The sequence below is a fragment of the Macrobrachium rosenbergii genome, chromosome 43 (assembly GCF_040412425.1).
Source record: "Macrobrachium rosenbergii isolate ZJJX-2024 chromosome 43, ASM4041242v1, whole genome shotgun sequence".
Taxonomy (NCBI): Eukaryota; Metazoa; Arthropoda; class Malacostraca; order Decapoda; family Palaemonidae; genus Macrobrachium; species Macrobrachium rosenbergii.
In genome coordinates, this window is record NC_089783.1 from 24,504,861 (window position 1) to 24,531,377 (window position 26,517).

A 26,517-nucleotide genomic window follows, 5' to 3' on the forward strand; every position below is an offset into this window, starting at 1 on the left:
TGGGCGGTCTTCAAATATGACATTGCTTTAAGTAGGGACGTTGTTGTATCACGGGTAACGTACGAATCGTTCTCAACCACAATTAAAAAACAGTAAAAAAAAAAGGGGGGGGGCCGGGTCAACTTCATTTTCACTTTTGCTTTGTCGATAAACCAGCACCATTATTAGAATTTATATATATATATATATATATATATATATATATATATATATATATATATATATATATATATATGTGTGTGTATATATTATATCTATATACATATATATAATTATAATCACTTCAACACGTGATTCGTTTACCACACATCACCGCGTTGTTTTTCACCTTTGGTGATGTGTGAGCATATATATATATATATATATATATATATATATATATATATATATATATATATATATATATATATATATATATATATATACATATATACAGATATATATATATATACACATACATAGATAGATAGATAGGTAGATAGATAGATAAAAGGCTAGTTGAGCGATCAAATGACAGGCGTCGAAGTCGGAAATCACATTCCCAGATTCAATCTGTATCTTTCGACAGAACTTTTTCGGGGAGGTCCAATAAATTATTTGCTTTGGGCAAGTACTTGCTGAGATTGTTACTTACTGTTGGAGAAAGTAATCGCTACATATGGAAGCTCTCTTTCGACCGCATTATATTCCATTAGGTCTAACGTCTAGATTTAAGAGTTTCGTGTCTCGATTTATTTTTCAATCGTAGCTGAAATGAAGGAAGCAGTTGTTAATTTCTCTTACCTTTGCTCAAGACCCCGCTCAAATGTGTAGTATTAAAACCGTTTATTTTCCAGTTTTACTGTATACATTATAAGCATATTTTTTAACAAAGAATCTAATTTAGGCATTTCACCAGTTGGTTCACTTACTTAGGGTATTTTTCCCCTTCTTACCTGTTATTAGTGACGAATTTGAAACACATCCATTCACTTGGTGTGATTATGTGCAGGCGTGCTTCTGTCGCATTTCGCATGAGAGATAGACTGCTCTCTTTGTTGGTTCATTGTTCACGATAACGGAAATTCCTTGAACTTTTCATAATCGTAGCACTTTTAGATGTGTCCTTTCAGGCCATTTCATCATTATGGATTCCAACTCAACCGCAACGACGTTTGTTGCTCTAATTGGCGGCAAGGTTGCAAATCTCCCATTGTGTAGTAAGGTTTTGACGCAGGGTTGTACGTTTTACGATATTGTTATTTTCATCCAGCGAACTACGCCTCCCTTCTCATTCATATTGATATACAGCATACGCCCTCTCTCTCTCTCTCTCTCTCTCTCTCTCTCTCTCTCTCTCTCTCTCTCTCTCTTTTCTGGTTTTTGGGGGGAATCGCAATGACACCATTATATTCATGTTGCAAGACATAAGTAGTTATTCAAATCAGTTAGATCTTCAAACAGATTATATTTGCTCGAGTACAAATATATTCTCTTAAGGTTGTGCTTGGTATTGATCGAAATCTATGAACCGGTATTGAATAAATACGGCTGGGTTGAAGAGAAAGCAATTTTGCTTAATTTCGAACAAACATATATATATATATATACATATATAAATTATATATATATATATATATATATATATATATATATATATATATATATATATATATGTGTATATATACTGTATATATATATATATGCATATTTGTATAAACTTAGGAGGGAAATAGGACATACACTCTCATGTGTGTGTGTGTTCTGAACATTCACTGCACAAAGTAAATATTTGAATACTTATATTAGCATAATCATAGAGCTGGTAATGTGATGTATGCGACTGTCATTAAGACAGCAAAGAAGTGAATGCATTTTTAGTCTGAAAATTTCTGTTGGAAAAGAAATACCGCCAAAAATGTATTTATAATTGTGTGATTAGTTCCAGTTGCACCATTATTTGAAGTCGTCGTGCAAATGAATGTGACTTCCTCGGAGGTCGTGATGTTCCGAAAGTATAATGTAAAAACTGGTAAAGCTTAATCACGCAAATAGATATTTTTGGATATTTGTAATGGTTTGGTTGGAAATGGGTCCCTTCATGTGCTTGAAGTAAAATGTTTAACTTATGGCCTAATTTTTCGAAGCATTGATTAATTATTCTGCGGAGAGAGAGAGAGAGAGAGAGAGAGAGAGAGAGAGAGAGAGAGAGAGAGAGAGAGAGAGAGAGAATTACAGGTAAATGCATGCACATACGCGGCTGGCTTTGGAAAATTAGATCCTTGGGCTTAAATCCTCTTCCGAGCAAGGAAAAGTAATTTTCAAATTAAAGGTTACTGTTCGTGGCCTAATGTGTGAATAACACCAGAAGGCTGCTCGTAAAAAATTTGCTTCTCGATGAAAGCCTCGTAAATTCACCATTTCAAACAGCCACTCAACTAACTTTTTTATAACCTTTCTCAACCTCAGGTGCTTGTTTCCTGTCTGACCATAATTCAGTTGGCTGCTCTGTGCCACTAATTGGTCGTTGTTGTGTGATAAGGTGGCAGTCGTTTTTAAGGCCGACATACTATGCAAGGCATGACATGTTCAAAGATTTATGCTCTTTCCTAGGGTATGTATTTGACGAATAACAAATGAGCCCTTATAATCCAAGGCTATCCCCATTTCACGGTTACTGTGCCAAGGTGATCATTCTCGCTTTTGCCATAAGCGCCTGTCTCCAATTCAAGTTTAATGTATTATCAGATTAATTAAACTGACAAAATGAATGAAGGTTGGCACCAGATACCGTGAATAGCTAATGTACGTGAATCCGGAGATGCAGTGATTATAGAGTTTTCCTCACCAGCAGAGTTTCCAAGTTCGAGCCGGAACAGTTAAGTGATTTAATTTCTGATAGTCAACTGACTGTGGTTAACTTTGCAACCTCACCTCAAAGACTTGTGAGATCGGGAGGGCTAACAGCTTCATTATTTGAAAAACCATATAAACCATATCTGACCAGTAGAAACAATGGTCTTACATTCACAAGGTCCATGGATTGATCCCGGTCCGCGAGCCACCAGTTGAACCAGCTGTAAATACAGTAGTTACCGGTATTAGCTCAAGCATTGTCATCTCTAAAGACTGAAAGGCTTCCAGAGAATCAGAAGGTTGTGACGTTTCGCGCCATTCTCTTTAAAGAGTGTGTGTGTGTGTGTTTGTATGTATGTATGTATATATATATATATATATATATATATATATATATATATATATATATATATATATATATATGTATATATATATATATATGTATATATATATATATATATATATATATATATATATATATATATATATATATATATATATATATATATCAATGCCATACTCTCTTTAATGATACTACAATTTAGAGAAAATTCATCTCTGATACATATTTACAGTCGTATTTCCTGTTTTACCGTTAATAACTTGTAGTCACAAAGACCGTCGTCCTTGTGAATAACGTAATGAAATTTAGGAAATTTGTGGTGTCTTTTTATCACAGCCGAGACGTGGTTATCACGTCATAAACTTTCACAGATTATTTCGGTGTATCCCTCATGCTGACCACATGCACGGCATACCTAATTAGTTTTGACAGCACACCCGTCTAAACTTGAGAAAAATAAAACGATGGACCACACCCATCAGAACTTGCGCAGACATACGCACAGACAAACACACCCAAAAGTACTCACGAGCTTTAGCCTCTTCATCTTTAAATCGCAATGAAATTTAATAAGCGCCTACGTGTGGCATATTGGTATTTTGTTGTTAAACTTTTTAAAGGTGTGTTACAGTCAATACTACAATTGTCTTTATTATTAGTAGATGCTTGATTTTTAACGGTAAGTACTGCACACGTAAAAGGATGTGATTGGGCAGCTATGTTGTTGATAAGTCAGGTATTTGTGTTGTGACCGAACTTACACGGATTAGATCCGTATTTTCCGAATTCCTCACCATGTGTGAAGAGAGAACACCCCAGCACGCGATTTTAGGCATACCACACCCATCAGGATTCCGAATCTTTGAATGAGGCAATTACTTTACCGCAAACTGCCACCTTTTGTTTCCTTTACCCGGATCCTCTGGTTCCCTGACAGCATGAAACCACAAAGGAAACTGAAACCTGTGAAGTGCTAGGGCTTCCTTTTTACATGTGAAGCAACAAGCCTTGTACCAGTCTGAACATTGTTCGTTGCAAATGTATATATGAATTTTGAGTGTTCTAGTTTGCATATACATCTCTTAGTTTTTTCTTAGTTTTTTCTTAGTTTTTCCTTTCCGGGTGGTCAAACCAGGGTCATTTATATCTGTACTTCCCACTCTTGGATCGAGCAGAGGTATTTTCAGTCTCAGTTTACAGCTTCGACTGTATGAAGTGTGTTCTGTCCATACATTTTCCTGGTCACAGATCGTAGACATCAGTGAATGCAAAAATTAAATTACTGGTCGAAAAGCTTGCTATTTTTAAGACAGATGCAAGTTGTATTGATTGGTCAGACCCAGTTATTGTGAGCAGTTCTAAATGTGTAGAAACATACCAGAGAGGTGCATCATTGTGTTAAATTTCGTCAGATAAAAGAATCAATTTCTAGAAAGTCTTAGCTAGGTTTGTGGAAGTAGGTCAATATTTTCCTCACCTTTACATTTTAATAAGTTATAAGATTGCTTTCGAATCTCATGTTGAGCATAGGCAATAAATATGTTTAGGATTTTTAAAATCTGCTTATGCAAAAAATCCTGAATGAACTAGTGGAATTTTTTGGAAACCCAAGATAGCTCAACAACATAATGATTTATTTAAGGGTACCACAAACGTGTCCGGAAATATGAATATTGAAACCTTTATAATACAGCAAGGTGACACATGTATATATACACACACATATATATACATATATATATATATTTATATACACACACATATATATATATATATATATATATATATATATATATATATATATATATATATATATATATATATATATATATATATATATATATATATATATATATATATATATATATATATATATATATATATGTGTATGTGTGTATACAGACTAGCACTTTTCATTGAAATAAACTTTGATCTAACGAGTAAAAATTTATGCCATGCAATATCTTTGTAAGATAAATTAGCCGGATTATTTTACGTCTCTGACTAACTGGTATTTTAAGTGTGGTTGCTTTTGGTTGTGATTTTTTGGTTTTGACTGCTTCCAAGTCACGTACCTTCCAAGTCACATCCAGGTACATCGAGCAAATCGAATTATACGTTCTGCATTTTCCTCGTAATATTGTTCAGTGGGTGACTGCATGAATGTATAGAAATTTATTACAACATTCGCTATAAATTAGTCCTCATGGAATATTCGTCTATAGATAATTTTGCTCGAACAGACAAAGAGAAAGAGATAGAGACGGTTTCCAAGTAGAGTGATATAACATTTATTAGAGAATTTGAGTTTCATCATTGGATATAATAATGGAGGCTTTCATATCTTTTTTCATTATACATTTAAGATAATATAAATACGGTAAAGAGATAAAATTGTCAAGTTTTCTGTCATAGAAAACAAATAATCACAAGGAAGACGTAAATTTCCATCAAAAAATTTTACGCGCGAGGAAAGCCCATAAACTGTTGGGTATAATGGGCCGGGAGCGGTTTTTATAACCTGACATTTAAGAAAGAAAAATAATTTCCCTTGGGGTGATGTTCAGCAAGAAGCAGTGTTGCCACTGAAAATACGTGGAGCAATCCCCCGAGTGCAAGTTCGTCTCGTCGCCGTTCTGCAAATAGGAGAACCAGTTAAGGTCACTCTCCCTTTCACCAACATGGGGTTTCTCTCATTGCATGAGCAAGAGTTGAGGCAATGGCTTGTAAAGAGTGGATGCTAGGACTCCCAGGCAATGCCTTTCAAGAAGATGGTTGAAAAAATATCCGCTTGCGCGGGCAAGAAAACGGTACACCCTTGATGTTAAACAGTTTAGCACATTTGCACTTCTTGGATTTTATGGCACTTCTGTTATTGTCGACAAGACTTTCTAAGCCTTTCTCCTCTTTCGTCCTGAGACTTCTGAATACGCTTATTACTTGATCCTTTTTTTATCATCGTCCTCTCTCTCTCTCTCTCTCTCTCTCTCTCTCTCTCTCTCTCTCTCTCTCTCTCTCTCTCTCTCTCTCTCTCTCTCTCTGACGCTGTCACTCCTGAACGCTGATCAGTTATTTCAGTCGTATCTGTACATATCTGGATATTTCATACCTTGACCACATGTGATGCTCAAACTGTTCATAATAATAGTTTCTGCCTTTTTTCCTTTAAATTCACTCTGAACCGTCCATTATTTTACTCAGCTATTCCAACTTTTGCTTCCCTTTGCACATATGTCCTTTTCCACACGCCTTGCACAGCTCCGAGTTCATTCTAAGCTTCAACTGTTTTTGTTGAACACCACCATCTGTGACATATTTTGATTTTACAGAATCCCAGGCTGCTGCAGTTTGGCTGGAAATTTCTTGCCCTGCTCCTAGTCCATGATTTCTTATGCAAAACTAACGCAACGTAATTACTCGGATTGTGTGGCGTTATTCACTGTATTATTATCCAACTTTGCCGGAAACCTAGATATCGTCCCTAAGTTTTCGTTTAAACACATGTTTCAGAACTTACTCTTGCCTTACTGTTCCTGACTAGATGTTACCAACAGCTCGAGGTCTGTTCATTAAATAAAATTGCTCGACATGGTGGTTTCATGAATATCAGACATATTCAGGTTAAAATCTAAATGACTTGCCCCATCGAGGTTAATTCATTACCATTGAAGGGCAAAAGTCAATTTTAATATAAAATTTGTTTAATTTAATCTAACTGAGTCAGTATTTTTCGAGTTTTACCCAGGCATTTTATAGTTAGGTTGACGTTATTTGATGTAAAGTTATGAAATCACGTTAATATGACAAAATATGGCAAGGCAGTTGTTACAAGCGTCAATAAAACCGATACAGTGCATCTCGTGTATAAAACTGACAAGTCATCTGTTTTTCGGGGGTGGGTGGGAATTGTGAATGAAATTGGAGCGTTCAGTCTCTAGCATTTTTTGGTACTTACCAGTTCTTATTTTCACAGACATTCAAGTTTAAGTGACTGACCTTACAGAGCAGTGGGATTTCCATAATTATGAACTGGGAGGCAAATACTTTAGAACTGATGAACAATTCGAAGGATTTCAAGTATTGCTTTTGATATTTCTGAGTTTTATGGTTGAACTATGACGAACAGAAGATAATTTTTTTGCACATGCATGTGTTTTTGTATTCCTGTCGATATATATTTTCAATCATTGATGAAGAAGTGAATGAGTAAACTTCTGTATAGCAATGGAAAACATGTATAAACCAACGTTAATCCAGTATCCATACAGTTTTCTTTCAGTGCGATGATGATGATGATAATAATAATAATTAATAATAATAATAATAATAATAATAATAATAATAATAATAATAATAATAATAATAATACCATTTCCTTTCCAGAAATGTTTCGACTCATTGCGTTGTTCGTTAACTGTTAAATGAACAAGTTGTAAAATCGCCATAAAATAAGTAAATACACCATAATTTTAAAATGAGAACCCAAACGCAATCGAAGATTCACAGACAACAAAAGTGACGACAGACAGTTCAAGTGTCACAATATATTTAATGGCTGAAAAACTTTAGTTTTTTAAGTTTCATACATATTTACTTGGTTATCCTTAGCTCTTCCACAAAGCTTGCTTTTGAAGTCTTTTGAACTAAAAGTGATGTTATACTTGTCTCAACTCTAAAGAATGTGCTCGTAGTGTGCGATTTTTATATTATATAGATCTCACGTTCTGCAAACTCAAAAAAATAATTAAAGGTCACAATAAAATTTGTAACTAATAATACTGAAATCCTTAGAATAAACCCCCTTGTCCATAGCCTTCTCTATCGTCTGATTTTATACGTATTAAAAGATAGCTGACTTTACAAAACTGCTTCTAAGCAGAGGTCATAATAATACAGTACGATATTTTAGTGCTGCCTAATGAAGATTCAAAATGTAAAATATTCGACTTAATAAAACCAGCGTCCAGCGAGGAACAGTGGATCAAATTCACGTACATGTCCAGTGCACACAACGTTTTTCAGAGAATTTTATAGAAACATGACTTGAAACGCTCCAAATTAGCTCCCAATAAGCTGTTTATAACAATTATAGAATAAAGGATCTTTTCTGAAATCAAAGAGCTATTACCAGTTTCACTAAATCGTCAATTTTTTGTATCTGTTCCCTTGCTCCAAATGTAGTTTGAAGTACGCGTGGATCCACAGTAGTATGTTGCCGGTAAGATCTCTTCACCCGCGATCAGTGTACATCGTTTACACAAATGTAAAATATTTTTCAGTTTGAAGTATATTTAAAATTATCAAAGCCTAATGTTGTCGAAGAGCTGAGGATAACGAAGTACATTTGTAAAGATTTAATATATAATTTTAATCGAAATAGCGCCTTGCTTCTGTTAAATGCATTTTGCAACTTTCTATAGTATGCTTTGGTACTTTGGTTTTCTGTTTTTGTAATTTCAAGAGTTAGATTTTGTTAAAATTGTTGTGTATTTGCTTAATTTATGTTTTTTTGTTATGAAACGGCTTTGTTCTTTTGAGAATGACTCCTGCAGATTTAAATTGTTAGTAGAATGAAAATACTATGGGCTCTATGCTTGTTCAAATTTATCACACAGTTAAGATTTTCCCGTTGTAATCATCATCATAATCAAAATTAGTAAATACTTAAATTTAAGAAACAAATATGAAGCCCCACCCCGTATTTTTCTTCACGTATACGTAGCCTCATCTACACAGGTTTGGCAATTTTAGGCAAAATTGCCATTTTGCGGAAATCTCAGATAACTGAGATACTTGACATTTGGAAATCTCCTGAGCACGTGCACTAGAAAACAACTCGTACATTAAAAGATTTTTAGCGCAATCCAGCCTGGTATACTGTTCTTGTGAGGAAGCACTGCATCGTCTTGGCTGGCGAAAAGAGCTTTTTTCTCCCTCATCATGGTCACGTTGTATTGCCAGTTGCGAAATCTGAAAAATTATTTTAGATACAAATCTTGAGAAGAGTAAAAATAAAATAAATATTAAAAGTGTCGTGTTATGATAACGCTAAAACGACTATAATAATAATAATAATAATAATAATAAAAATAATAATAATAATTGTTTAGAAACGAGAATTATTCTCTAACAATTATTTTATTAATTATAAAAAGTTTTTTAACTAGTCATAGGACTATCTTCCACCCAATTCTATAGAAGCAGTACACTTTCTGTTCTTCCAGGTGTAGTACTAAAGCAGGGCTTTCATTAGCTCACACATTGAAAAACCATAATTTGATCTGAAACAACCATCAGAATTCACTCGATTCATAAATTTTTTATTGGAATTAGCACATTACTATGGAAAGGTAATAGGTAATAGAAAGTTTAAGAATTAAAGGGCAACGATTTGTACATTTTAATGCATCTTGTGTTATTTATGATAATTATCCTTCATGAGATGTGAGATACGTAACTCATCGCATTTTTCGTAAACATTTCAACCTGTATGTTACGGACAGTATTGTAGTTCATTGTGATATGTTAGATGTCAAACTTTGAAAATATAATTATGACATTTGGAAGTTTAGGTTTATGATATTTAGAAACAAATTTGGATCCTGATGCTCAAGGCAAGTTGATAGATTTTTGTACCCGTGATGACCAGGAAGTCTGGATATATAGTATCGTATTGTAATTAGTTATAATGATCACCTCATTGTTAGATTAGCGCAGTTTTAGATTAGATATGTGGGATTTTAGACATTTTAAATACTTATTAAGCTGGGAAAGCACTTTGACGCTCATGAAATATTTGGCCGAGATGAATAGTTGAATTTTTTTGTGTTGGTAATGATACTCTTAACATTAAGACAAGCACATTGCAGGCTTACATTTCTTTGCTATGTTTTTCTATTATATTCCGTTATCGAATTTCGCCTTCAGATCTTTTAGAGGTTAAAAGTTGTCCTCTAGAACTGTATCTTTTTGTAGTACCGGTTTAAAAGCAAGTTTTTGTTTCTCTCATAAAAACAGTAAGGACATCTCAACCTGGAACATATCCGTAAAAATTATCTTGTTAGTAATGACCTTTTTTTCTGTCTACGAAATCGATCAAATTTTCCCATTATTCTTTTCGCTTGTACCATTAACAAAGAACTACTACTTTTCCCTCCTTTTTGGGCTCTATGCATCATGAACAAATAAATCAAAGATTAAGTTATTTCGATCCGTAACTGGTTAGGTTTTATTTCGGATTTGTAAAATGTGATTGATTGATCACCCAAATGGTTCTTTTTATAATTTTAAAGAGTTGAGGCAAAAGTTGCATATAAAGTAACAAGAGAGGGTTGGAAAACCCTAAGTTCTAGGATAGAGTATATAATGAGCTTAGAATCACAAGTTGTCTGTATTTCTCGAGGATAAATGTAAATATGTCCTTGAAGTTTACAGTCCAATACTTTTCTTGGCTTCCTATAACTGACTAGCAAACTGGCAGAATTTTGCTTTTTTTTTTTTTTCCATACACGTTTTTTCTCTTTAGATGGGGATGTCGGCAGAGGGTTCTATACAAATTTCTTGGGGTTGAGGTTGCTTGTACCCATTCACAGCTGGGTTGACTGGTTGGTGGCCAACCAAGATCGAACCACGAACCTTGCAAATGCAAATGCTTGATTTCAAAATAGTCCGTGATAAGTTACTGAGATGAGTGGAGATCTGCTGAACAAGACTGGAGATGAGTGTGAAAAGACAGGAAAGACAGGAGTGGCGGAATTCTACAGAGGCCGTATGCTTCGCACGGCGTTGGAGGCGACGATATATAATGGTATATACTCGTATTGTATGTACAGCTCAGTTCTAATATTTTTTGCGTGAACTGTGATGTACAGTCATAATAACAAGAATTGTTCTCTGATGATCTCCTCACTGCCACGAATTGTGATTGTTTTGCGAGTCGTAATAACAATACTTTAAAGTCATTGTAATAATGACATTAAAGTCACTATTATTTTTATTTATCTAAATTTCATTGAATTAGTACGGTGCCCACTATATTAGATTTAAGATTTATTCCATGCAGTGGGAAGTGTTTCAATTTTTTCCGTTTTGGCCTTATTTTCTTTTCTCTCCCAGTTGGTGCCACATTTGGATATGCGTCCAGTTATCAGACGATTCATTCGTACGAGATGGCAGCAGAGATGGTCTTCCCCCATTTTATCCACAAATAGGCAGTACAGAAACATTAGAAAAACTATCGATTTTTGGAGTTCGGGTTTTAATCGTAACAAGATTTGAGGTCATCCTAACACAGCTTAGGATTGGCCATACCCGCTTCACCCATAGCTATATTTTAGAAGGAGCCAATGCCCAGTTTGTGCTCACTGTAGTGGTCAGCTGTCCGTTGAACACATGCTGGTGCGCTGTCCTAAATCTAATCGCCTTAGGGCAAAGTACTTACTAGCTGGGAAGACTATTTTAGAAATTTTAAATGATGACGTTGAGGTAGATAACCTTATGGGTTATCTGAAAGAATCTGGTGATTTTAATGAGATATGATCTTAGTATATTTAATAAAGATTTTAGTCATATTTATTTTATATACTAAGTATACATTTTAAATATAAAAGTTTAATATATAAATATATATATATATATATATATATATATATATATATATATATATATATATATATATATTTTATTATTTGTTGGTTTTATGTAATATCATTCTTCATTTTTACTTTAACACTGAATTCTACTAGTATGTCATCATTCACCTATTCATTATCAGTCAAATCATTAATTAATATATTTTACCTTCATTACGGCGCTGAATAATCCTGATGGGTTCCGGCGCTTGGTCTTCAAGACCTAGATTTCATAATCAATCAATCAATAGTTTTTCATTACCCTTGACTGGTACATTGCTTCCTACCTTCCCTTCTTAATTATAATCTTCTTCCTCAGAATTGTTCGTTTGCTAATGTCAGGATAAAGTGGATGATTGCTGGCATGTTTGTTTGTGCGCGTCCATATGCGAAATGGAATGAGAAAGTGTACCATGTTACAGTGCGCTGCAGTCCGGTATTTGCTTTACCGATATATTTAGCCCTGATTATGATACTGTCATTTTAGTTCAAAATTCCAAAGTGGGTGCTTAATGAATATCTTATAAAGGAGATTGCCTTGAATTGAAACATTTTTCTCTGTCGCTAATTCTCTTATCTTTGCGTGCGACCTATTTTATTGCACATTTTTAATTTTTCGTCTTTTTTGCAGTAGAGCTTAAGGAAGAGTTTGGGTACAAGCTATAAAAGGAAAAATAAAAAAAAAAAAATCGGCCGGCTAGGCAAAAAGAAGTTTTGAAGAGCAAAAACGTTGCCAAATGACTCTGCAGTAAATCCCACAATGAAATCTTATTTTCTATTCCGTGTTTTTTAATACTTTGTGGTCTGTAGTCGCCCAGTGTGTAGGCTACTGTTTGGGGAGCTGGTAATTATAAATGAGTTTGTCTGACTGTTATATTTTATGCGTAAAGTTGGACGTCTATCTATATATTCATATACATAAATGTAATATTTATTAATATTCTTTACATTAATAACTAAAAGTTGGTCATTCTAATTTAGACTTTTCATTTGAAAGTTATTGATTTCATTATTTAATGAAAAAACTATAAATTCTCTCGCAAATAAACTCCCTTTGCATCTCTGCAATCAGTATGTTTACAGTCGATTGTGCTTCATTGGTATATTTTTAGTTTCTTTTGTTGTAATATGTCATAAAGTTAATTAGACTCCCATGACTGGTATTTTGTAATTGCTACTCTACTTCAGTGCAGTGTCCTTGATTATTTATATATATATATATATATATATATATATATATATATATATATATATATATATATATATATATATATATATATATATATATATCTATATATATATATATATACATACATATTTATGGATAGATATATGCGTCTGTCTGAACCGGTACCAGCATTTCTTTTGTTCTCGGACATGTTTGCCTCACAAAATAATATTCATTTTCTCACTCATGCTACCTTTACTTTCAGTCTCGATATTTTCGTCCCCAACTTCCTCTGTCATCCTTCACCGAAAAAGTTGTTCATTTCTTAGAGGCACAGAAACCTGACTATTGTTCGCTTTCATAGCACCCAGTTGGGCAGGAATGATTTATGCATAGGAGAGAGAGAGAGAGAGAGAGAGAGAGAGAGAGAGAGAGAGAGAGGACCAACAGTTGTAGAGCGAAAGTATTGAGAATTGCTTTATGGTCTATGTTGCATGTATACATATGTAATATATTTTTCAGTTTATTCAACTCACCATGACACGGTAGGCTGTCAAGGTTAACCCCAGTGTAGTAATGTAGGTCAATCTGAAGTGATGAAGCAAAATTTGAATCTCGCCTGGTAGCCTATTCTCTTTCACTCTCTCTCTCGTGTGTAAGCACAGTTTTTGAAGATGGATAATTAACATCTGTATGCCATTGCCATCGTCAATTTTGATTGCCAACATTTCATATTCCGATTCTTTTTTTTTTTTTTTTTTTTTTTTTTGCAAAGTGGACGATGTCATTAAAATGAAAGTGATTATGTGCCAAACGATTGTCACTGCCTATTATAGATAGCTTCTAAAAGAACAAAAGCTTTATTTTTAGCCCAAACATGATATGAAATTGTTTGTTATTTGTCTACAAATTTCGACCTTTATTTCCTTATTCCTTTCCTTATGAAGTATGTTCGTTCTCCGTTATGTACGTGTAATCGTTGCAACTTCGATTTTGCCAGGGAATGCGGTTTTAAGAGTTTTTTTTTTACTTGCTTGCTTGGGATAAAACGTTCATGGGATGTTCATTAGCATATCGATTGAAAGACAACATGCAGTCGCTGCAGATCGTAATTATGAGGTTATCGAGTTTTATAATGAAATGGTGATGATTCTAGAAAGAGCTTTACTAGATATGCTCACCCCAGTCATGTCATCCTTTAGTCTTGGGTGAAAAGATTTGTCATCTCATCTTTTGAAGATATTAATTTTTTATATGTAAAGCACCCATGAAGCCTGCGCCCCTTGGTTCTATTTCTTCTCTAGCAAGTTAACATAAAAGGTGTTCACCTTCTCGTTAATACATCACAAAAAGCAGGTGTTTCTTACGCTTGTTCACAAGAACATAGCAATTATTCGTGTAATATTTCCTGGTTCCAGTTGATTTCATAGTCATCTCTTTCTTTTATAAATGTAAACCTTACTTGGTCCTTGTGATCACAAAAGGGAAAAAAGCCCAGCCAGAAGGTGATCTTGGGGCATTACCAGAAACGCTAGCCGCTGAACAAGGGTTATAGACATAAACCTTGGGTTACAGTTACCAAGAGACTACAAGTAAAAACGGGCACACTCTTGTTTGTGCAATCTGGCTCAGTGGTAGTTAACCTTCCATGTATGACATAATAAAAGTAGAAGTAACATATGTCTATTTCACTAGGTTTATTTTTTGTATAAGAATAATTTGGCACATTGGTTTAATAGACATTCCCTATTCTGCCTTTATTTCCCTCCACTGTGATTCCAACACCAAACTCAGTAATCAAATCAAATTGAACCCCTCCCTTATAGCATAGTGGTAGTCTTGTTCGTGAAAACTGCTGGGATACAGATAAGGGGGAAATGGTAGAAACAATTTGAATTTAAAAAATAGGGAATATTGTAACCTAGTTAGGAATTTTATCATTTTAATTTGAAGAATACGAGCCGCAATCATCACTCAAGTACCCTTTAGTTAGTTCCATTCCGTACATCTGTTTTCTACGTCATGAATAATTATTTTATACTGTACCATTACTTCAAGTTTAACATATATCTTTGTTTGTATCGTAACTTTTTAATGAATGTCGAACTTTAGAAATTGATATTGGTTCTGATACAAAATGGATAGTTTGTTGTTCCGTTGATTTTTACCATAGATGTTGTGATAAAAGTCATACTCTGAATTTAGTATATTCCTGAAAGTAGTTGTGCAGTGCTAAGATTATGTTAGGATGAGTATTTGTTGCAAATTTTGCCACTGTCAGCATTTTGTCAATTTTGCAGAACGCTGCGGACATTGCTGGAATTATCCAGTTGCTGGAATGTCATGAACAATTGTGTAAAGTCTTTCATTTTTTATTTATGATTCTTATATATCCGTGTGAATATTTTTTATAGGCCACTACCACGTGCAACATTTAGCTAAATAACATCCTTGTGCACGACACTTCCCGTCATAAAACGCTTTTACACTAAGATAAAAGATTAACCAGCTAAATGGTAACCTCCGCTCACTCTTCAAACGCGATTGGTTGGTAGTAGGTTTATGCCACCACAGGCCCCTAAGAAGAGGAGGAATGGTTAAGGTTAAAAGGAAAGAAGAGTGGTGTGGACCTCTAGATTGGGCCAGCCAACCGAGAAAACTTCACACAACACACACATCAGTACTCACAAATTAGTACCTTAAAAGCAATTTTCTCTTGAGTATCAAGACCTTCTGGTTCCGACCATTATGTTTGAGGTCTCTTCTCCACCTTCCTCATAAGATTTCACGAATTGTGTTCCCTTTCATCCTTGTGTTCACACCATTCATTCTGTGTGTTCAAATCCCCTGAAAGCACATATATGGTTCATCTCTGCGGTGTTTATCTTTTAACTGTATATTCGGATCTACATTTTTCAACCTTTCAACTTTTCTTACTTCATGTACTGTATACTGTAGTGATAATTAATCTCAAAAACTTCCAACTCCTACAACAAACCTTACACGCTTTTCAAAAATTTTTCCAAAGTCACCCTACGTCTGTTATCCTTCTCTGCAAAAATTACTCCAAAATACCTAAATAAGTTCACAGCACCCCTATTATCCATGTTGGCATTTATCAGTGCACCTTCTTGGCACCAAATTAGCCTCATAACCATACTCTTGCAAACATTTCAGTTAAATTTTCTCTTCTTGCAGACATTTATCGCGCACCAGTCTTTGCAGTTTAATTATCACGAATTAGTACTGTTTCGTACACAAGCATCAACCACTCTGCGTTCTGGACATAAACTCCTCTCTTACCCCACAAGAATATTCCTGTAGTGTTGTTTCCTTGTGTATTTCATAGTTTCATCCATAATTAAGTCAGACAGCAAAGGATGCATAACACGCGGCCAGTAGTTTGAAAGTAAAGGAAATTAAGGACTTCTATTACATTGTGGAACCTTAAAAAGAGCGCATATTCTGACAGCCTTCTAAGTAAGTAGCACTTTGCACTTGAATAATTTGATTGATTGTTTTATATAAAACTGACATATCTTGAGACACACGATCTCAACAGAACTAGTGGTTAAGTTTTACAGAAAATGGTCAAGCAAGATATCTTCCATTGAAGAACGAAAACATATTTTACCAATGGTAAGATAAAAACATCATCATATTAACCTGTTGTCTGAGAAGTGAAGGACCTGGAAGTCTTTAAGCATATAGAAAGAGCATTATTCATATAAGGTTAGGAAATGCTCTGGAGCATTTTTATAAGGGTAGGAAAAGATCTGAAGCAGGTTGTGCTATTATAGTATATCCCCATATATATGAAACTTACTAGAGATGCCTCTTTTTTTTAGCAGTTTTAGATCATAATTGCTTTATGTCTAAAAAGTATTGTAGTAAAAAATAACACTAAGTATCATCAATTAATCAGATTCATTTTCCACAACATTATCTGTGCAAAGGGAGTCGTGGAGGGGTAGCTATTCTTGATCAAGAGTCATGTTAGTAAGGATTAAAAACAATAAAGGTCTGAGTGTTCTGTCATGTTTATTGACAAGATATGTCTCAGTTCATTACATTGAAATTAAATCACCCCTCCCTTCTTTCAGTACGTACAACACTTAATTTTTAAAGCTCATGTTTACAAGTTTTATGATTAAACAAGTCACAGGCAGTCATTTTCAAGGTTGTTTTGGATATAACAATTCAGATACAAAAAATCTTACAATTATGTGATTGTTTCACGGAGGCAACCAGACTGTCGGGAAGTAAGTACCTAATATAAGGTCTTAAAGATTGACGTCTGAGCAGTCTTGGAGCGCTGCAGGGTTGTAGATTGGGCTAAATATTACAACTTGTGCTTACGCAACTTTTTGCAACAGGCATCTTATTGCACTACTTTTACACTAAACCACGCTCTCTCCTTTCCACACATTCTTACATATGCTTCACCTTTCTTTCGAAAGCTTTGATCACTCTCAACAAACTTACTCCACCAAAAATCTTTAGCTACTTCTGCATCATACTGCCTTTGTGTGTTTTAAGATTTCATTTTGTCTGCACTAGATATAACGGTTTTTCCTCTTGCTCTGAAGTCTCAACTTTGTGCATATCAAATAACTGATCCATTAACCATTTCTGTTTAGTCATGTGATTTTTCTCAAGAAGCCTTTCTTCTTCTTTTTGTCTTATGATACTTTGATAATGTTCTTTGATAAAATAATTTGCTAATTTCAGCTTCAAATTTCTTATTCCGTAAATGGTTAAAGGTGAAAGCTTTCAATTATTGTTCACTTCCAGTCTCTTTAAGTAACAGGTAGCACGCTGTCAATCTCTGGGCAATCCTTAAACATGTATTCCTACTTCTACTAAATTTTTACATTTAATTGCTTGTAGTATTAAGAAGGCACAGTTCCACTGACTGCGAACTAATGCTGATTGTTAAGCCTCGCATCTAGTTATTAGTAACTAGTTACTTACTCATAGGGAAGTCAGTGTGTGTGCCTGCAGTAAAATACAAGTATAGACTAATTCAGTGAGATGTCTGGGCCTGTTTCTTTGCTATGAACAAGTCAATCCTCGACACAGTTTTTGAAAGAGCCACTCTTATGTAGTCTTTAACTGCAAGACGTGAACGTAACTTGTTTTTAATCAAGCACAGGGCTGAGAATTCTTGCTCACAGCGGTATGTAGGAGGAAACATCAGGAGGTCCCGTACACATTTCTTTGTTAAAGCAGAATAAGAACTTGCTGCCATTGTTGACCAGAATCTGGTCAATAACAAACTACCGAAAGAATATTTTGCAGTTGAATCACTGACAAAGCACATGTAGACCACTTTCTACAAACAGGTTTGCAATTGCTCTAAACTGAAGTGTTTTGAGAAACCTATTACGCACCCCCAAAATTCCTCTCACGTACTCCAGGTTGAGAACCCTGATCTATATATATATATATATATATATATATATATATATATATATATATATATATATATATATATATATATATATATATATATATATATATATATATGTATATGTATATATATGGATGTATGTGTGTTCCATCATAACTCTTAAATGCATTTATCAATTTCAACCAAACTTGGTATACATATGACTTACCATCTGGAAAAGAATACTGTGAGGCTAAGACATCACTAGCACCACAGGGCACCAAAGGTTGGGAGAATGGCTTTCCTGAAACGGGGCTGGATCTCCCCGTAGACTTCTTAACTTTGCGAATTATCATACCTAATTTCGGTATACATAATATATGACTTGCTATCTGGAAAAGAATACAGTGGGGGTAAGGCATCAGTGGTACTAAAGGGGTTGGGGGTTGGGAAGGGGGTGACAGAGAGAGAGTGAGAGGGAGAGTAAGTGAGAGAGAGAGTAGAGGGGGCGTTGGGGAGAAGAAAGAGGGCAGGAGACAGGGAGGGTTGGTGAGAGTGAGAGGAAGTGAGAGCGAGAGAGAGAGTAGAGGAAGTGTTTGGGAGAAGAAAGAGGGAAAGAGACAGGGAGGGTTGGAGAGAGAAAGAGAGAGGAAGAGAGTGAGAGAAAGAAATAGTGTGAGAGAGAGAGAGTAGAACGGGTGTTAGGGAGAAGAAAGAGGAAAAGAGACAGGGAGGGTTGGAGAGAGAGAAAGAGAAAGACTAAGAGGGAGAAGAAGTGTGAGAGAGAGAAAGTTTATCGGTTGTCATTCAGAGTTATCCCGGGCAGTGCTGGGTTGGTCAGCTAGTTCACGTATATTTATAGCATCTAACAAGATTAAGATAAATATGGAACGAGCTTCCGTAAAGCAATTAGAAGAAAAGGAAGATTAGGTGATTAGGTGAGAGATCCTCTCTACGCAAGGTCTCTAGAGGAGTAGGTTAGAGCAGTAGTTGCCACAGAAATAGAAATGCGAAATAATTATGAAATAAATGAACAGAGAGGAGTAAAGCTTTATGCTGAGGCATATCAGGGCCTTATTTTAAACAGCACCAAATTTGTTGCTCATAGTAGTGTCAAATATAGGATCACATCACAAACTCTTCCACTCTACATGAATTGTATGCACAGAAAACATTGCACTTGTTAGTTCATTTTATTTTAACATTGCCTTCCTTTACAAGGAGTTAAGTGTTCAGAGTTACCCACTGTTATAATCGACTGCACAAAGAATTTAAGGGAAACCGTCTCCAGTTCATCCTGTCAAGAGAATCGTAATGGTTTTTCAGAGATGGTCTCGTAAAACTCCAAGGTCGATGCAGTGGAGTGGAATTAAGTAAAAACAGCATTTTATTGTCCCATTGTTCTTTGTACTTCCGTTGACTGCCTTTTAACAATTACTCCGTCATTTGGTTTAGAAGTCCACAATTTTTGCTTTAATTTTTGTTGTCGTAGTATCACCTTGATGAAGATTTTGCCGTAAGACTGAAAAGAATTTATCCAGAGCCAAGTCAGGCAGTTTTAAATGTTATTATTATTATTATTTTTTTTTTTTATAAATTCACGAAGTTCAAGTAGTATCATCTAACGACTGATACGGTATCGCAAGTAGTTCACTTGCAAGTCTAGTGTTGAGAGCCCCATTACCAGTTGGTTTAGTGAACCAAAGGTAGAACATAAACTTTTAAAGCATTAGCCATTAATTTGGGATTATCATTTCATTGGCTTCTTTGATTTAAAACCGTTTTTTTTTTATTTATTTCCGTAAATGAATAATGCTTTAGTTAAGAAGGGCTTTATAGCTTTACAGGGAAACGATGTATAATCATAATTCGCTACTAGGAATGCTGTATCCATATTGGAAATTTTGACTTTCGGATAACATAGCTTATTCACTTAAGGCATATGTTAGTGTATTTATAAGTTATGATTGATCTTCCTTGATAATATGCTTTTGGCTTTACAACAATGCCTACCCTTCAACGAGTGACTGCTTGGCAACAATAATGTACAACTTCGTGAAGAGTAAAAGTGTATAGAATGGAAAAACACAGATAGTTGCCACCAAAAACATTTACCTGTACCAAGTTAAAATGAATTTACTCTTAAAAGCTTGCCAGTGTTTCAGGTTTATTGTTTAAGCCATTCGGTTGCTGGAATTGTAATCTTATTTGTGTTGAAAATGTCATGCTAGGAGTACGGTTCGGGTTTTCAGGATATCGGAAGTGACTGGTATTTCCCCGATGGTGATTCTACATTTGAAAGCTGAGCTACCCGTGTAATGTTGCGTACAAGGAAACAAGCGAAGAGAAGATGATGGATATTCCAATGCCAAAAAGGAAAAAAAAAGTTGCATCTGCATCTAGCAGAATGGTTTGGGAATTCCAGAAAAGTTATTTAAGCTTACGATTTTTATTTTTTACCTTATCAGCGCTTTAATGTCGGTGTCTTGATTTACAGTAAAGGTACATCGCGGTCACACAAATATGTAGGCTGCATAAGCGATAGATGGTTTTTAGATTTTAATGGATGCATTTGATTGATGAAACAACTGGGTTGACTGAGCACATTCTTCCAACTTGATAAAATGAAACTGAAGCTTGTTTTGGGTAATTTTTGTCTGAAGTCAGATTCGCCTTGGGAAACCCCGTCTATGATGTTACTAATAAGGATACTTCGAATGTATTTTGTTGTGCCGTGCATTGTTCAGAAGTACAGACTGCAGTGGTCTGCGCGCAGGTTAACACAGTTGTCAATGTTAAAAATAAATCTGGGAGTTTCAGAGAGACCGCTGAGCTCTCATTTTCAACCATAAAAATGCGAGGTGAGTTGACTCGAGGAATCTCCCGGAGGTAATTTGAACTTTTGTGGTTGTAGCAGATCGGAAATACTCCAGATATGTTCGTTACTTTGAAAGTTTTGTTACACAAATAGAATAATATGGTTTTATTATGGTACATATATAGCGTGATCATTCATTGCGTTGTTTTCACCACACTGGGTGTTCTGTTGACTATAACACTGTTTCAGTCTAGAGAAATACGCTTCTCTTTTATGTCTGCATATGATTACTGGGAACAGACTGCTATGCGTTCCTATAATTAACTCGTGACCATGAGACACCTTCAGTTCCCAACCCCTGGATTTGACTTCACATATAAATTAGGTGGGGTAATGACTGATGAATCTGGTCTGCACTCCATGTAATCCAGAAACAGGCTTCTAACTATCGTTTTAATGATTCTCTAATGACTGCTCTTTCATTTTAAGCATGACTTAACCCTGACTTTTGGTGACTTCTTACAAAATTAGTCTGCTAGCTGTTCTACTCAAGTATTAAGTACAAGTAATAGATTTTTTACAGTTCCGATTTTCTAAGGTGTTCTCAGGAGAAAGGTCTTTGGCCCAAAGAACTATGAATTTACACTGTACCCTATAGTAAGTTGAAATTTAAATCCCAAAGGATAGTGATATATTTAGTTAAAGTTTAAAATAAAAAAGAAAAGAAACTGTGAACATGATGTGATTTTAAAAAGCGTCTCTTAGTTTCCGAGTTATACGTGGTCCTCCCAAGGTTCAGTTACCCATGGGTTTCACTGACGAGAATTTGATCATTTTTTTTTTTTTGGAGGGGGGAGGGAGGTTTCAAATAGGGAAACACAAGATATTGATGGGTTTTAAAAAATAATATTTTACAAACATGTTCTATTGCTGAATATTAGATTTTAGTGTTGAATTATTTTTGTCAACTATAGCAGATTATATATATATATATATATATATATATATATATATATATATATATATATATATATATATATATGTGTGTAATTATACACATATATACATATATATATATATAAGTGTGTGTATATATATATATATATATATATGTGTGTATGTATATATAGATATATATATAAATGTGTATGTATATATATATATATATATTTATATGTATAAATTGTGTATATATATATATATATATATATATATATATATATATATATATATATATATATATATATATATATATATATATATATATATATATATATATAAATATAAATACTCACATACCCAGTCGTTTCCCAAAAACGCCCAATTCTCTTTCCTTAAATTTTAAGTATATCTTACTTTTGCACAGTATCCGTACTCAGTAGGAAACCTAAACGTATCTTGCCTTTCCCAGGTAGTTAAGATATCATTACTGGACGTAGGGTTATATACCACATGAACCCATTCATTTGTTAACTTTCACACTTTTCAAGCAAACTGCTTGAACAAAATATGCAATTGCGATTGAGCCTAGGGAAGGAGACTCGTCGCTGCCATTTAGGAAGAATTTCCTCCTGCCAAGGGGTCCACATCCCTTTACAAAGCACTCTGTCTTGACGAACATTTTGTCTGCATTCCAACCATTGACGCTTAAATGAGCAGCGTGACAGAAACCCAAATGCTGTTTTCGAGGCAATTTTTACCTCAAGGGATTCAAAAGCCCCAAATATTCGTGCCTCTCCAGTTAGTTTTAATTGACTCACCTGATATACTGTATACTGTATATGTATATATATATATATATATATATATATATATATATATATATATATATATATATATATATAAATATAACGATTGTTATATACCCATACAATATGTGTTTATAAATTAGGTGTAATATTGTGTAATTTTATCTCCATTTGCACGTACTCACCTCTCTATCTATCTATTTATCTATCTATATGTGTGTCTATATATATATATAGTGTACATTTGTTATGGAAAAAGATTTGAGATATATCTAAAGCAAGTGAATCTGTACAGGTATAATTTTAACTGTTGAACATGTGTAGTTTACCTGTTAGTTTGCATTAACATCTATTCACGGTTGTTCTATGCAAGTACAGTATGTGTTTATAAATTATGTAATTATTTGTAATTTTATCTTTCCATTTGTACGTATTCATGAATAATTTCATGTGTTTCAGTATATAACTCTCAAGTAGAAAATTGACTGAAAATCGAGACACAGAATAAAGATATGCAGCATGTGGATGTAGGCAGCGTAACTTTTAAGACAACTTAGAGCATGAATAATTTTTATACAAATGACTGGAATTCAGTGATTTTTTTATTGGTTTTCTGATGAAATTAGTAATAAGCAGTAATTTTTCTTTTCCTTTCAGGTACGTATCATGTGTGCTTGCATTTCTGACCTTCTACTGATACGGTAAGATGATAACATTTGACAACTGTTATTGTCGTCATGTTATTATTTCTTATATGCATGTGTGTATCTATTCAGAGGTATATTATTTATCAGGGTCACGGATGCTCTTTATTGCGTCCTAGGTCTAACACCTCTAACGACCTCTGTAAAAAGAAACTCGAAAAGACGAATCCTTTTGCAGGGGTTGTATCTTACATGTAAGAGCTCTGAAAGAAATTTATTTTGTAATGTTGAATGATACTCGATTTCTATATATGCGTGTATGAACACACGCGTTTACCAGCGCTTGCGTTTCCTGATCGATAGAAGTTAAGCGACAGTCGATTACAGATGTTCAGTCGATGTGAAATTTCTTTAGCATTGCTTTTCCGTGTTCTTTTGTTTTTTATATTGATTTTCAGAGCTTTAGTTTAAAAGTATACCAAATTCTACCTTCAATTTACGGCCATATTTTGTTTGTGGAAACGCTTGACGTCTCTATCAGGACTGTAACGATTTAACAAAATCATTTTTCAAGAATGAGTGACTGAATAAAAAGCTTAGCGTTGTTAAAATGCTTCGGCTTGCTCACTGAGGAGCCTCTCTGTTTGTACGCATGGAGTGTTGTCTCGGTGTTTTGGGGTTTACCCTGTGTCAGTTTTCCCAGTACAGGTAGATCAAAAGCCACTCCTCCGTAAAGCAAAAGTCATCATCGTGATATTAAAATGGTATTGCCCTCACTTTTACGTGTCTGTCAGTGGTATTTTGTATAATATTGCCCGTCATATACTTTGTTTTATTCCATTGCTTCTTCCACAACAACGAAGTGGCTTCCTACTTATTGTATTATCGTGATTCCAACCTTCATAATCATGCCAACCATCATTACAACGGGTAATCCCGATAGGGTGTAGGTGCCCTGTTTCATTAAGGTGATGAAGAATTATCCCAGGCCTTTCATTCATGCTCGTTCTTATTATTGTGTATTAATAGTAAAATGCTCCCCGTAATGAAGAGGAAATTTTTGTCTTGAGAGCTTTGGTATAAAAAAGACGTATATCTTAGTTTAACCAGACCACTGAGCTGATTAACAGCTCTCTTAGGGCTGGCCCGAAGGATTAGATTTATTTTACGTGGCTAAGAACCAACTGGTTACAAATAATTATACTTGTCAATAATGTTTCAGGCATCGTAGTATATGTATTTTGTGTATGATTTTAAGTCTTAGCATATCAAGTGTCAAATTAGCTTAGGCGGTTCGCAAATATCAAAACTGTAGAAGCCAGTGCATTTGCTCTATATTTGCCGTTTTCCCTGTCAGCCTTGAGTGAAACTGGCTGCTGCTGCTTAGTAATACTAGTTTCGTCGAATGACCTTCGGGGATTCTGGTTTCGGTCTTTCAAACTGGTTCTGAAGATTTCGAAGTGACCTGTCAAAAAAATAAAAACATGTTTTAATCAGTTTTTTTTTTATAAGTTCAACGTTCTTTTAACGGAGTACTATTTTTCGTCTTTCGAATAATGTATCTAGAATTAGGTATAATTGAATTCTAAGTTTTGTCCTTGTTATTGTTCCTCACGGAATAAAATATCCGTCATGGTAAATTAGACATGACCCTTTTCTATTATTTTCCACAGTGAAATAACTAGTTTTGCCTCTGAAACACCCCTTTTATAGTTACTTGATTATTTTTTTATATTGCTCAGAAAGAACATCACTCATATGAGGCAAGCCGAAAAAAGAGCATTTCCAAAGAATAGATTTCCCGTATGTGAAAAAGACAAAACAGAAAAAACAAAAATTTTTTGTACAGATACATCAATGCAAGTTAGGAAAACGCTGTGGTACCCGAAACTCAAAAGTTTCTGAATCCATAATGCTGAAAAGACGCCCATTCCACAGTTTTATGTTGAAAGTAATGAAACGCTTTAGATACCGGGTGTTGTAACAACGTGGAACACCTACAAAATGAGTAGGATGTTTCACAAAACGTGAGGCGCATTAAAGGCACTGATGGGAGTCACTTGCTTACCCTAATTACCATTGTTGGGGAAGCAAAGCTACCATTTTTCTCAATCTTTTTTTAAAAGAAAAGTATCCTAGAGAGTGCTGACATATAGGCAATAGAACAGTGTTTTAATAATAGAAAAAGAAAAGATCAGAAGCATATGGCATTATTATCATCACCTCTGTAGATGTTCAAAGCATCACAAACAACTCTTAGCTATCTCACAGCATTAATGAATGATTTCAAAGTCCTGTGAAGAGGAGAGCTTAAGAGTCGAAGATAACACCAAATACTGCCAAATTTTCACTTTCATTAAGTGCAGTTAACAAAGCAAAAAGAGTTATGGAACGGAAAAGTTTTGCTGGATTGCAACTGCATACTCCATAAGCTGCACTGCAACCCTTTTCTTGCCTGAGCCGCACACCCAGCTTGGTCACTCATACAGTGCCATTTGAATCCCATACAGAGTGTATATCCTCCTTAGTTTGACTCAAAATATACCTGGTACATTACCTAATTAAAAGCAACAATAAGAATTTAATTTGCAACAGATTTGAGTAGCAGGAAGAGAATCGTTTAGGGATTGCAATCATCTGTTTGTTATACTTAAATAACTTAGTATATTAATAAATAACAAAGATATAGGAGACATTTGTGTCTCAAACGTAATTTAAGTGGAGTAAATACTGTAATATAAATAAAACACCAGAATTTTGACAGAGCAGAGTTCTTCAATATGCAGGTTCTGCTTTGGCCACAAATACAAACCCCAACACCTGGAAACCACAGTCAGAAATTAAAATAATGGATACAACCGTCCCTTCAGATTTCATTCCAGATCCCCGTTTTCTGTTAGTCGACAAGGGACCCCATTCTGAGTTTTAATGATATGACA

The 26,517-nt window shown here is 34.6% G+C and overlaps 1 protein-coding gene across 5 annotated transcripts in view; it reads left to right on the forward strand.

Moving 5' to 3' along the window:
* Nucleotides 1-26,517, forward strand: part of LOC136828660 (protein spaetzle 5-like) — a 395,065-nt gene that overhangs the window by 300,021 nt on the left and 68,527 nt on the right. Inside the window, exon 3 of one of the 5 annotated variants that reach the window (XM_067086712.1) lies at nucleotides 23,592-23,635. The exons of the other annotated variants lie outside the window; for them this stretch is intronic. The gene's annotated coding sequence lies outside the window, so the exon portion shown is untranslated. The remainder of the gene's footprint in view (nucleotides 1-23,591; nucleotides 23,636-26,517) is intronic. 5 annotated transcript variants of the gene reach the window in all.